A 14,177-nucleotide genomic window follows, 5' to 3' on the forward strand; every position below is an offset into this window, starting at 1 on the left:
GGAGTCCGCCTCGCTTCCGGGCGGGAGCCACGCTTCAGCGCGTGGTGTTCTCCAGCCTGGTATTGCCCGGTGCACGGTGGCTTCTCGTCCAGAGGCGCTGGGAACACCCTCGGTTATCTGAAGCCGCAGCTCTGAGCTGCCGGGGCCCTCGGGCCGTGCGGAAGGAGCAAGCGAGGTCGTGCTTCCCGCGGCCGTCGTGCGGTGTGGGATTCGGGTCTTGTGCCGTCCCACCCGCGGAGCCCTGGGCCTAGCTGCGCCTCCCTCTTCTCAGAGGGCCGAGGCGCAGGAGTCCGCCAGTATGTCCAGGCTGGACCGTGCATCCCACCGCGGAGCCCCCGCTACGTTCTGCACCAAAGCGTCGAGCCTGAGATCCTTTATGCTTCATTAAAGTTGGTATAAGCTAATCCTTTGACAGTGATGGGCTGATGGGTCTGTTGGTGCACGGCTGTCTCTAGGACAGATGTTCTTCCCTGTTTAAAGAGGGATGTGCCCCCAAGGTCCCCCACAGTCTATGTACTGAGCTCTAACTGACTTTTACTGTTCTGTTAGTTTACTGTGTACAATGCAATGATCTGATATATGTATATACTGCAAAATGATCACTAGAATGAGGTACAGTTAACATATCCAACACCTCACACAGTTACAGTGTGTGTGTGTGTGTGTGTGTGTGTGGTGTGAAATGGTTTAGAACCTACTTTTAAGCATCTTTTAAATACACACTACAGCAGTGTTAACTATAATCACCATGCTGTATATTACAAGCCCAGAGCTTAATCACCTTGTAAAGACCGGGAGCTTACTGTGGCACGGATCATGAACTCCTTATTGCCAAATTCAGACTTAAATTGAAGAAAGTAGGGGAAACCACTAGACTGTTCAGGTGTGACCTAAATCAAATCCCTTACTATTATACGGTGGAAGTGAGAAATAGATTCAAGGGATTAGATCTGATAGACACAGTGCCTGAAGAACTATGGACGGAGGTTTGTGACATTGTATAAGAGGCAGGGATCAAGACCATCTCCAAGAAAAAGAAATGCAAAAAGGCAAAATGGTTGTCTGAGGAGGCTTTACAAATAGCTGTGAAAAGAAGAGAAGCGAAGGTCAAAGGAGAAAAGGAAAGATACACCCATCTGAATGCAGAGTTCCAAAGAGTAGCAAGGAGAGATAAGAAAGCTGTCCTCAATGATCAATGCAAAGAAATAGAGGAAAACAACAGAATGGGAAAGACTAGAGATCTCTTCAAGAAAATTAGAGATACCAAGGGAACATTTCATGCCAAGATGGGCAAAATAAAGGACAGAAAAGGTATGGATCTAACAGAAGCAGAAGGTATTAAGAACAGGTGGCAAGAATACACAGGAGAACTATACAAAAAAGATCTTCACCACCCAGATAATTATGATGGTGTGATCACTCACCAGACATCCTGGAATGTGAAGTCGAGTGGGCCTTAGGAAGCATCACTATGAACAAAGCTAGTGGAGGTGATGGAATTCCAGTTGAGCTATTTCAAATCCTAAAAGATGATATTGTGAAAGTGCTGCACTCAATATGAGAGCAAATTTGGAAAACTCAGCAGTGACCACAGGACTGGAAAAGGTCAGTTTTCCTTCCAATCCCAAAGAAAGGCAATGCCAAAGAATGCTCAAACTACCGCACAATTGTACTCATCTCACATGCTAGCAAAGTAATGCTCAAAATTCTCCAAGCCAGGCTTCAACAGTACGTGAACCGTGAACTTCCAGATGTTCAAGCTGGATTTAGAAAAGGAAGAGGAATCAGAGATCAAATTGCCAGCATCCATTGGATCATCAAAAAAGCAAAAGAGTTCCAGAAAAACATCTACTTCTGCTTTATTGACTATGTCAAAGCCTTTGACTGTGTGGGTCGCAACGAACTGTGGAAAATTCATCAAGAGATGGGAATACCAGACCACCTGACCTGCCTCTTGGGAAATCTGTATGCAGGTCAGGAAGCAACAGACCTGAACGTGGAACAACAGACTGGCTCCAAATCAGGAAAGGAGTACATCAAGGCTGTATATTGCCACCCTGCTTATTTAACTTACATGCAGAGTACATCATGAGAAACGCTGGACTGGATGAAGCACAAACCGGAATCAAGATTGCCGGCAGAAATATCAAACCTCAGATATGCAGATGACACCACCTTTATGGCAGAAAGCAAAGCACTCAAGAGCCTCTTGATGAAAGTAAAAGAGGAGAGTGAAAAAGCTGGCTTAAAACTCTACATTCAGAAAACTAAGATCATGGCATCTGGTCCCATCACTTCATGGCAAGTAGATGTAGAAACAATGGAAACAGTGACAGACTTTATTTTGGGGGGCTCCAAAATCACTGCAGATGGTGACCGCAGCCATAAAATTAAAAGACACTTGCTCGTTGGAAGAAAAGTTATGACCAACCTAGACAGCATATTAAAAAACAGAGACATTACTTTGCCAACAAAGGTCTGTCTATTCAAAGCTATGGTTTTTCCAGTTGTCACGTATGGATGTGAGAGTTGGACGATAAAGAAAGCTGTTCAGTTGCTCAGTCGTGTCCTACTCTTTGCGACCCCATGGACTGCAGCACGCCAGGCCTCCCTGTCCATCACCAACTCCCAGAGTTTACTCAAATTCTTTTCCATTGAGTTGGTGATGCCATCCACCCACCTCATCCTCTGTCGTCCCCTTCTCCCACCTTCAGTCTTTCCCAGCAGCAGGGTCTTTTCAAATGAGTCAGTTCTTCACATCAAGTGGCCAAAGTATTGGAGTTTCAGCTTCAGCATCAGTCCTTCCAGTGAACACCCAGGACTGGTCTCCTTCAGGATGGACTGGTTGGATCTTCTTGCAGTCCAAGGGAGTCTCAAGAGTCTCCTCCAACACCACAGTTCAAAAGCATCAATTCTTCAGTGCTCAGCTTTCTTAATAGTTCAAAAGCAGCTTATGAACCAACCAAAACCAGCAGCCCACCAATCTTCAGATTTCTTGTCTCATCTCTGATATTTGAGTCACTGTAAGTTTACTATTCTGCAGTTGGAAGCTGTTTTGTTACAAAGACCTATCCTTATCCATTGTGGTGAAATGCATGAAGCCCTACTCAGCTGGGCTACTTGCTACATGATATTCAGCAGATTAAATAGCTAATTACCTCAGTTTTCTCGTTTGTAAAAGAGGATGGGCTTCTCTGGTAGCTGAGTTGGTAAAGGATCTGCCTGCAGTGCAGGAGACCCAGGTTTGATGCCTGGGTTGGGAAGATCCCCTGGAGAAGGAAATGGCAAACCATTCCAGTATCCTTGCCTGGAAAATCCCATGGGCAGAGAAGCCTGGTGGGCTGTAGTCCATGAAGTCGCAGAGTTGGGCACAGCTGAGCCACTAACACTTTCACTTTCACATGGTATTGGGAGGATTAAATGAGGTACTTACATAAAGTACTTAGAACAATGACTGATACAAACTAAATACTCGATAGTACCGGTAATATTTCTAGGACTACTAGTTAATCCTGTACCAACAACCATTGGGACCTTCCAGTGACGAGGAAATTAAGTTCTGGGCTTGTAATATACAGCATGGTGATGGTATGGTTAACAGTGCTGTATTATATGTTTCAAAGATGCTTAAGAGTACGTTTTAAAACATCTCACACCACACACACAAAATGTAACTCTGTGAGGTGCTGGATGTGTTAACATACCTTGTTCTAGCAATCCCTTTGCAGTATATACGTATATCAGATCATTGCCTTGTACACAGTAAACTAAGAAAATAAATGTCCACTGCTGCTGCTGCTAAGTCGCTTCAGTCGTGTCCAACTCTGTGCGACCCCATAGGCGGCAGCCCACCAGGCTCCCCGTCCCTGGGATTGTCCAGGCAAGAACACTGGAGTGGGTTGCCATTTCCTTCTCCAATGCATGCAAGTGAAAAGTGAAAGGGAAGTCGCTCAGTCATGTCCTACTCTTAGCGACCCCATGGACTGCAGTCCACCAGGTTCCGCCATCCACGGGATTTTCCAGGCAAGAGTACTGGAGTGGGGTGCCACTGCCTTCTCTAAATGTCCGCTAGAGCTCAGTAAATATGCGTGTGGGGGACCTTGGGGCCAGATGTGGTTTTGGAATTCAAAGTTTTTTGGATTCTGTTTTAAAGGGCAGTATATATACAACAAGAAACTTTCAGTGGGGTCTGGAACCACATATAATCAAAGACAGTATTTCTGTAGCAAAAATGTGTGAATAGTCACAAATATTACCCGGAAATGGGATATATAAAGGCTGTAAATAGTCTCAGTCTCCATGTTAGTTCAAATGAGTTTGCTCCAAACTTAGGGCCTCCCTTGTGGCTCAGCTGGTAAAGGATCTGCCTGCAATGGAAACCTGGGTTCGATCCCTGGGTTGGGAAGATCCCCTGGAGAAGGAAAAGGCTACCCACTCCAGTATTCTGGCATGCAGAATTCCATGGACTGTATAGTCCATGGGATCGCAAGGAGTCGGGCACGACTAGGCGACTTTCACTTTACTTTCACTTAGGGGAAAACTTCTAAGTCTTAGAACGTTTTGCATTTCAGAATTGAAAGTAAAGTAGTATTGTAGACCTATATTACTACCTCTACTTTAAAAGCTTTGTATGTGTCTTGCAGTTGAGATTAAATGACCTGCTTGGTCGTTCAGTTTCACTGCTCTTTGCACCTAGGGCTGCTTTTTCAGATGCTTGATCCAAACGTTGGCTAATAGGGGCACAGAAGCTTAGTCCCTGAGGAAGGAACAGGTGGTCTCCTTGACCAAATTCTAGTCAGGCTTCTCTGAATCCTCTTATCAACTAGGCTGTGACCTTCAGGCTCCCAGGTTCACCCCTGCATTTTCCAATTTTGGCACAAATTCTGCTGAGTCAACTTAGCTGGAAGCCCTCGCCCCTGGTCTCTGATCACCCTTGGTCTCTGATGGGGCTCCTCATCCTCCACCGTCCCCCAGGGGATGTCTGATCATGGTGCTCTGCGTTCAGCAAGAATGCTGCTAGGTTAACTTAGCCAGAACCTCCCCTTATACATGATGTTTCCTCTTAGAAAGTTTCCATCCACAACCCCACTCTCCCTACCATGCTCCTTGGCTATAAATTCCCCCTTTCCCTTGTGTTTAGCGTTGAGCCCACTCTCTCTGCGCTCACAAAATTCCATTTCAGTAGTCCCTATACCTGTCCCAGTGGTCCCCCTGCATTAAGGCCGCCTTATTCTTTAACAAGTGTCACGATTCTTTTTTCCTTTAATACAATTGGTATGTTTGGAACGACACAGTTTCGTGTAGCACACTACCAAACACGGGCCATCTGGGTACCAACCAAAAGATGTGCACTAAACCTCTCCTGTTATTTACCTCATATATTTAGATTCTTGTATCTTAAAACTTAAGACTTTAAAAATACAAAGTATCTAAAAAGTGATAGTTTGAAGTATTCACTATTCTAATGTATTATATACAATAACAGAATAAAACAGGAGAAAGCTTCATGACATTGGATTCTTGCATATGATGCCAGAAACAGTCAATAAAAGAAAAATTAGGTAAATTGAACTATATAAAAATGTAAAATTTTTGTGAAAAGATGCTATTGCACAGTGAAAGGCAACCCCCAAAATGGAGTAAATATTTGCAAATTATATATTTGATAAGGAGTTAATATCCAAAACACATAAAGAACTCCTACAACTCAGACAACTTGATTTAAAAAAGGACAAAGTACTGGAATAGATGTTTCTTCAAAGGTAATATACAAACGGTCATGAGAAGATGCTCAACATCACTAATGATTAGGGAACATGCACATCAAAACCACAATGAGATACCTCTTCATACCCATTAGAAGGGCTATTATAAAACTAATAAGTGTTGGCTAGAATGTGGAGAAATTGGGGCTGTTGTGTGTTACAGATGAGAATGTAAAATGATGCGGACACTATTAAAAATAGTATGGTATGTCCTTAAAAAGTTAAAGATAAAATTACCATATCATGCAATTCCATTTCTGAGTATCTACACTGAATAATGAAAAGCAAGGAGCAGCACCACTCACAATGGCCAAGGGGTGGAAGCAACCCAGGTGTCCGCAGGTGGGTGAAGGAGCAAAACGTGATCCAGCCATACAATGGAATATTATTCAGTCTTCAAAGAAAGGAAATTCCAGCACCGGTTTACAACATGAATGAACCCTAAGGACATTATGCAAAATGAAATAAGCAGGTCACAAAAGGTCAAGTGCAAAAGAATTCTACTTCTGTGAAGTAGTAGAGTAGTCAGACTCACAGAGACAGACAGCAGCGTGGTGGCTTCTGGCGACCAGGGGAGGGGGATGAAGAGTTTAACTGGGGCAGAGTTTCAGTGCAGTTCAGTCGCTCAGTTGTGTCTGACTCTTTGCAACCCCATGGCCTGCCGTACCCCAGGCTTCCCTGTCCTCCACTATCTCCCGGAGTTCGCTCAAACTCACGTCCATTGAGTCGGTGATGCCATCCAACCATCTCATCCTCTGTCATCCCTTTCTCCTCCTGCCTTCAATCTTTCCCAGTGTCAGGATCTTTTCCAATGAATTAACTCTTCAGTTTATGCATGTGTGCGCGCGCGCACGCGCGCACGCGTGTGTGTGTATTTGCCAGTTCATGGCAAATAGAAGGGGAAAAAGTGGAAGCAGTGACAGATATTCTTTTCTTGGGCTGCAAAATCACTGTGGATGTCGATTGCAGCCATGAAATTAAAAGATGCTTGCTCCTTGGAAGGAAAGCTATGACAAACCTAGACAGTGGGTTAAAAGGCAGAGACATCACTTTGCTGAAAAATGTCCATATAGTCAAAGCTATGGTTTTTCCAGCAGTCATATATGGATGTGAGAGTTGGACCATAAAGAAGGCTGAAGTGAAGTGGAAGTCACTCAGTTATGTCTGACTCTTTGCAACCTCATGGACTATATAGTCCATGGAATTCTCCAGGCCAGAATACTGGAGTGGGTAACTTTTCCCTTCTGCAGGGGATCTTCCCAACCCAGGGATGCAACCCAGGTCTCCTGCATTGCAGGCTGATTCTTTACCAGCTGAACCACAAGGGAAGCAAAGAAGGCTGAGTGCCAATGAATTGATGCTTTTGAATTGTGGTGCTGGAAAAGACTCTTCAGAGTTTCTTGAACACCAAGGAGATCAAACCAGTCAATCCTAAAGGAAATCAACCCTAAATATTCATTGGAAGGACTGATGCTCAAGCTGAAGCTCTAATACTTAGGCCACATGATGCGAAGAACCAACTCACTGGAAAAGACCCTGATGATGGAAAGATTGAAGGTGGGAGGAGAAGGGGTGACAGAGGATAAGATGGTTGGATGGCATCACCGACTCAATGGACATGAATCTGAGCAAACTCTGGGAGATAGTGGAGGACAGAGGAGCTATGCGGTCACAAAGAGTCAGACGTGACTTAGTGACTGAACAATAACAATCGTGTGTGTGTGTGTGTGTGTGTGTGTGTACTGTCCCTTCTGTAGTGGGGCACTCTGAGTTTACTGTGAGACCCTGTACAGTGCCCAGCATGATGTGTGGTACTTGGCACGTTTGCAGTTCACCGTGGCTGGTGGGAGGAACCTCTAGTCTTTCCTAGCCAAGCACTGGATCATTCAGAGTCCAGGAAGATTCTGGAAAGGTTCTGTCTGCTTAACTAGTGAGGTATGTTGAGAGGAGCATTCACAGCCTCAGTCTCCTCATCTATAAAATGGGAGTAAAGCCTCTCAGGGATGTCAGGGCTTCATGGAGTAGCTGTGGGTTGCCTTTGATAGCATGCTCTTCACAGTCTTTCTAATGGGTGGGAGGTTGTGTGCACACATACATGTCTTGTGTGTCTGTATATGTCTTGTGAGAAGGGGGTGAGAAACTTTTGATTCACCTGTTGCAAAGTCATTACTTCTACTTTTCCACCGACTTAAACTTCCTCCTTTAAATCTTTAATGACATTTGTAAAAGATAATACTGCAGTGGGTGGCCATTTCCTTCTCCAGGGTATATTCCTAACCCAGGGATCAAACCCACGTCTCCTGCACTGGCAGGTGGATTCTTTACCACTCAGCCACCAGGGAAACCCTGTTTTACATACTGATGGCCAGAAGCACAGAGCCTGGCTCATAGTATTTAATAAATGCTCTTTCCTTTCTTCTTGCCCTCTTATTTTAAAAAATTTCCCAGAACTTCCTTGGGCACTAGTATAGATTATTGACTATTTCATTCCTTTGAAATTCACAATTTCTTTAGATATTCTGTGACAATGCTGTTTATCATCTTTGCCTGGAAAGGCGTCTCCCTAAAGGGCAATAGCTCTCCTTATTTTCCGTTGCTTGAGGAAACCATCCCCTGCTGAGAGAAGCTAAGCCCCACCCCCACGCCGTCTGCCTGACTCCAGCCCCCAGGACAGTCGGCCCTGGGGAGCGAGCTTCTTTCTTTTCAGTCCAGTGATGGTCTCTGTGTGCCCCCGGAGGGCTGGCCTCCCCGGGGCGGAGCCTGGCCAGCAGTCGGCGCTCGGGAAGTCCCCGCCCATCGGTCGTTAACCATCTTTAGTGGTCACTCCTGCACCCTTGATTTGCTTGCTGTCATTCTCGCAGCAAGGCTGCATATTTCCCTGGTGGCTCAGACGGTAAAACGTCTGCCTACAATGCGGGAGACCCAGGTTCCATCCCTGGGTCGGGAAGATCCTCTGGAGAAGGAAATGGCAATCCATTCCAGTACTCTTGCCTGGAAAATCCCAAGGATGGAGGAGCGTGGTAGGCTACAGCCCATGGGGTCGCAAAGAGTCGGACACGACTGAGCAACTTCACTTTCGCAGCAACGCTGCAGGTCTGTCTGCAGGTTCGGATAAAGAAAGAGACGTCAGCCTCAGAGACTCGGCTGCACAAGGTTGAAGGGCGGACCTGAATTCAGACACAGCTCCGTCTGGATGTCTTCTCCTGCCCTGGCCTTTCGTTCCCGTGGAAACCCTCCTCCTTTTGTCGCAGGTCTTCCTGAAGCCCAGTGAGTTTGGCCAAGCAAACCACAGCAACAGTTCAACAAACAAAACAGCTCTGCTAGTTGCCCCAGGGGCCTTGATGTCCCCGCACGAGGTTCCAGGCACGGCTGGTGGGTACAGAGCCCCCGTGGGCTTCCTCAAGGGGTGCCTCTGCTGTGCACGGACATGAATAATCTTTATTCTGACCCACCTTTGTGCTCAAGGTGGTTCGCGCGTGGGAGTGTGCGGCCAAGGGCTTCTCTTTCTAAAAATCTGTGTCCCCAGTGCCCAGCACAGAGGAGACCCAGCGAGGGTGCTCAGGGCTGAGCCGATGAATGAATGCGTTCAGCAGAGGTAGTTGTGTGGGGTCACCTGCCCACTCTGGGCTGTTTTCAGCTAAAGACAGCCGACGTTTCTGGGATGTTAGGTGGGACAATGAAACAATGGGAATGCACAAGCCATCCACTAGCTCACTTCTTGTCTTTGTGATTTTATCTTATGCTTCCATGCCCCAGTCAAAGTGTTACTAAAGAGTGGCTGGTCAGGACTGCCTACAGGGCCCCACGGTCAGCCGCCTCTCCTGCCTTGGTCTTCAGGTGGACAGCACATGGGTAGCTCTAGGGTCCCATTCATCATGGACAGCTGCTCCATCCCAAGGCGATTAGAGTCCGAAGGATGCCCGTCTTTCTAGAAAGTCAGCACATGTTCGTCTTCCTAAGGGTCATGGTTTTGTCTCCACATTATTTTCTCTCAGGTTATTATTATTTTTTTTATGGCAAGACTCAGTATAAGATTTTTCTAAATGCAATCCTTATAATGATCCAGGTTTATTTCATTAAGGCAAATCATAATGATAATAACAATAATAATAAACCACCATTTTCAACTTTCAAAATAATGCCCCTACATGGAGCCCTTTGGGATCTAAGCCATTTCCCTATATTATTTCCTGACATTGTACATGTGCTCTTCAGGGATGATCAAAAATAGAAAATTATTTGAAAGGCTTTACAACTAGTGCAAATTAGAGATTTGTACGATATTGTAAAACATATGTGCCTCCATCCATCCCATAACGGGACTGTAAAGACTTGCTACATACAGTGGGCAGGGATTTTATAGTCTGTCATTTTGCATTTTCTGCATAGGTGCTGTAGAAAAATTAAAATATTAGTAAACCACATATGTGCTTGAAAAAGTATTAACTTTAGATTTGAACATTTTATCTCATTCTAACTTACCTCTGCTTCTAATTGCTGCATAATGATTGTCAAATGCAGACACGAGTGTACTTTCTGTGCTGTGCTATGTTTCGGCAGTAGGTGGAAACTTTAGCACGATGTTATATATTTCATCCTAAAATTTTTTTATTTGCAAGCGTATGAAGCCACATTGGCTATGTTTGACAATCCATTTTTGGCATGTATTTTCATATAAATTATAGGGTGTTCTTGCCTCTCGGCTCTCACAACATAGTAAGGAGAAAGCCCCAGGCTGTGGAAATATGACTGAGGCTGCGTTAGCATGTGGGTTGGAAATAATAAGGATTATAAATGACTCGGTAGGTAGAGAAAACAAGGGGAGAAGACTTATTGGGGAGAAGTAAAACAGCTTGCTCTGTTTATGCGCAGCTGAAAGAAGGCTCCCTGAAAGATATATCACTAGTCACCTTTTTATTTCTGAGGGGCTTTTATTAACCCCTTTTTATCAATCAAAATAAATTGATTGCCAGTGAATGCCATCTTTTCTGACTGTTTGAAATTATAAAACAAAAGCAAAGGCACACAAACTCACATACTACATCTTTCGGTAAAGAAGAGACAAATCCCTCCATAGGGATTGCTAAATAGTGTTAAATCGCTGTCCTTAAAACAAAACATCTCATTTAGGGATCGGAGTAGGCCTCGGGATTCTTCTAAACTCAACTCCCCTAGCTGCGTCAGTGGACGGGAATTCCAGAACACTGTTATTTAATATTTATGTCCCGTCGTAAAAGGACATGTTTCTGTAGGGTAAATACAGTTATGCCAAATAATAACTCGGTGCGGGGTAAGACCTGATACAAGGGGAGAAAAAAAGCAAGGTGGCCAGGAATCCCTGTGATGCGCATCTGGTCATTTCTAGCTGTGAAGCCGCGACAGAGGATGTGCGGAAACTGGAAAACCAGCCTCTCATCCAGGTGGGCAGGAGCCCCCTGCGGGTCCTCACCCGTCGGAGAGAAAGGCCTGAGAGTTTGGGGCAGTGGGCATCCGACACAGCGGTGCAGGAGGAGGGGCTTCCTGGGGGGAGGGGCTGGGGGCGTGGCGTAGCAGGACCTCCCTGAGGCCCCCGGAGCCTGGCTTCGTCCTTCTCAGCCTTGGGGACGCTGCGGCCTGACTTCTGAGGGGCTCGGCGCCTGGCAGAGCCAGGGCTGGGGGCCGTGTTTGCTTCCTCCCTCAGGTCCACACCGTAAAGGGCTGGCAGCTGGGAGGTCCCGACTTCTCCTCTTATCTTAGGAAGGAGACCTTCCCCGCCGTGTATCTCAACAGACCACGGACTGAAAAAAGAACGTGTGTCATAGCTGGAAAGTCTGAAGGTCATGTGGGCATCGACATGTTTCTATGAGATATTTATTCTGATTAAAATAGTCAAGCTTATTTCATAAGGTTTCTGCTTTGCTCTGAAGGAGGTTTGGCTGCTTTATCATGAGAACGTGAAATCCTGACCCAGGTTTACTTTTATCTTTTCAGACTTTTGTGTTTTATTTCAAAGGTTGAAATAAGACAAAATAGAGGTCCACCAAGTCATAGGGAAGGAACATGAGGATACCGAGGGTCAGGAAAAGGAGAATGGTGGCATTGGTACAGACATGGCAAGAGCATAGAACTCGAATCCCCTGGATAAAGAAACAAATGGGCAAAATGTGTTTTGAATATAAGTTAAGCTTACTTGCTGTTCAAGGTGATAAATGCTTGCAAGAGAGCACTCACCACCCCCAAAATGTGTGTGTTTGGGAGGGCGGACACTAGTAACGGGGCAGGAACCGACCCATTTATTTTATATACACACTACAGGGGACTTCCGTGCTGGCTCAGCTGTAAACTCAACTCCCTAGGTGGCTCATTGCAGGCTCAGCCTGCAATGGGGGAGATCTGGGTTCGATCGCTGGGTCGGGAAAAGAAAAGGAGGAAGGAGAAAGGAAAGGCTGCCCACTCCAGTATTCTGGCCCGGAGAACTCCATGGACAGAGGAATCTGGTAGGCTACAGTCCATGGGGTTGCAAAGAGATGGACAGGACTGAGTGACTTTCACTTTCACAGGGCAATAGAGCCTAAAGCATCATTTAAAAATCATTTGCTTTTCCCTTTCTTGTTTTGTACTAGAGGAAGAAATTTAAAGTCAGAAATTTTTCTTTCTTTTCTTTTTTCTTTTTTAACAGAAAAATCATCCTAGCCATTGTAATCTGAGGTGGGTGAGCCAGTCGAGAGACCATGGGAACTGGGAACGCTTTCAGAATCTGATGCAAATCCAGGTCTGTTCCCTTCACGCGCGGTTATTGTACTATTATACCACCTTCCTGGAGTTGCCCCTGAGCTGCAGCAGGAGCAGCGGCTGCCACACTGTGGGGCGGGGGGCTCCCACAGCTGCTCAGCGGGAGACCACCAGCGTCCCTGCCTGTCCTGCCTGCTGGACTCCAGGGGGCTGTGGCTGGCCAAGGCTCACACAGCCTGCCCGACAGCACTGGAGAGGTTCAAGAATACAGATTTCTGAGTCGTATTGATGGGTGGCAAAAACCATCACAGTATTGTAAAGTGATTATCCTCCATGTGAAATAAATAACAGAATACAGATATCAGATGATTAAAAAAAGATAGTTGGTGTTCCTTTGCCCTACACCTGGAGGAAATGCCACCGTTATTGTTTAGGTAACAGAGAGGCTGGGAAGAAGGCCTTTGTAGGTGTGGCAGACTTGTGAGGCATTTTGTCGAACATAGGATTGTTGTGTCACTGGTTAAACCAGCTAGCTCTCCCGGTTGGGACGGCTCTGTCCTCGTGTGGGAGAATCACCGACTGGCCGTGGCTTGGCCCCCAGCACTGTACAGGAGGGTGTATTCTTTAAGGGGTGTGTGTTTTCAGCATACCCTGAATTCCTTGCACAGGTAGGAAGGGCCAGCTCTGCTCACGGCGCTTGCCGGATACTCCAGACATCGGCTCTGTGAGGAGAGAGCTAAAGGCAGAAGTGGCCCTCGAGAGAGCCAAGGTCAGTGGGACGGAAGGCCTGTGAACTCCAGGGTGGAAGGGTCCCCTCTGAGACAGGACATCTCAGAGCCACATAGCCCCAAGGGGCTTACTGCTTAAGACTTCTTAGCTCGCTTTAGAATTACCTCGGATTTTACGAGGGATCTTGTTTGTGACAGCAAAGCCATTTATATCCTTAAACAAGAATTACAAACAGCAACAGAAAATTAACTCCAAAATAACCTGGAGAATAAATACACAGACACACCCGCACACACACACACACACCACTGTTTATATGTAAAATGTTTGACTCAAGATTACACACAGCTGCGGACAAACGTACAGTGACTCTGTACACTCATGATCAACAAAGTGCCATTACAGCTGTATCTGGGTGGTCACGCAGAAAACCAAACCGTCAGGTAGACAAAGGTGTGCGTAGCAGCGTGTGCGTGAGTTTCTCTCCCCTCTCACCGCACATCCCAGCCCCGGCCCCCGTACCAGCCTTTTTCATCTGTACAGGACAGACTCAGTACATTTTACAGCACCTCACATACGCTGCTGGTTGAACTGAGAAGGCAGGAGAAGGTATTAAAAATTGGCAGGTCAGGGGTGAAGCATGTTTTCGGAGGATCGACAGAGCCTCTACAGATAGAGCATCAAGATAGGGCATCAGTTTGGGTTAGTTCTGAATTGCGGCGTCTCCAGGTTGAATAAAGGAACCACTCAACAAAGGATGCTCCTTCCCCAGGCTGAAGAAGCGGCTGGTGCCACCTACAGCCTGGAAACCGGCTCTGCAACCCGCACCTGCGGCCCTGGCTGGTCCCCGAGGAAGACAGATTGGAGCCGATGCAGGGGATGGAAAATGGGCTGTCCGCTCTCAAGACAAATTTCCTCTGATAAATTGCTAACAACTAGAAGTGTGTTTAAAAATGATTTTGGCTAAAGAGA

Source organism: Bos indicus, chromosome 26 (genome assembly GCF_029378745.1).
Source record: "Bos indicus isolate NIAB-ARS_2022 breed Sahiwal x Tharparkar chromosome 26, NIAB-ARS_B.indTharparkar_mat_pri_1.0, whole genome shotgun sequence".
Classification (NCBI taxonomy): Eukaryota; Metazoa; Chordata; class Mammalia; order Artiodactyla; family Bovidae; genus Bos; species Bos indicus.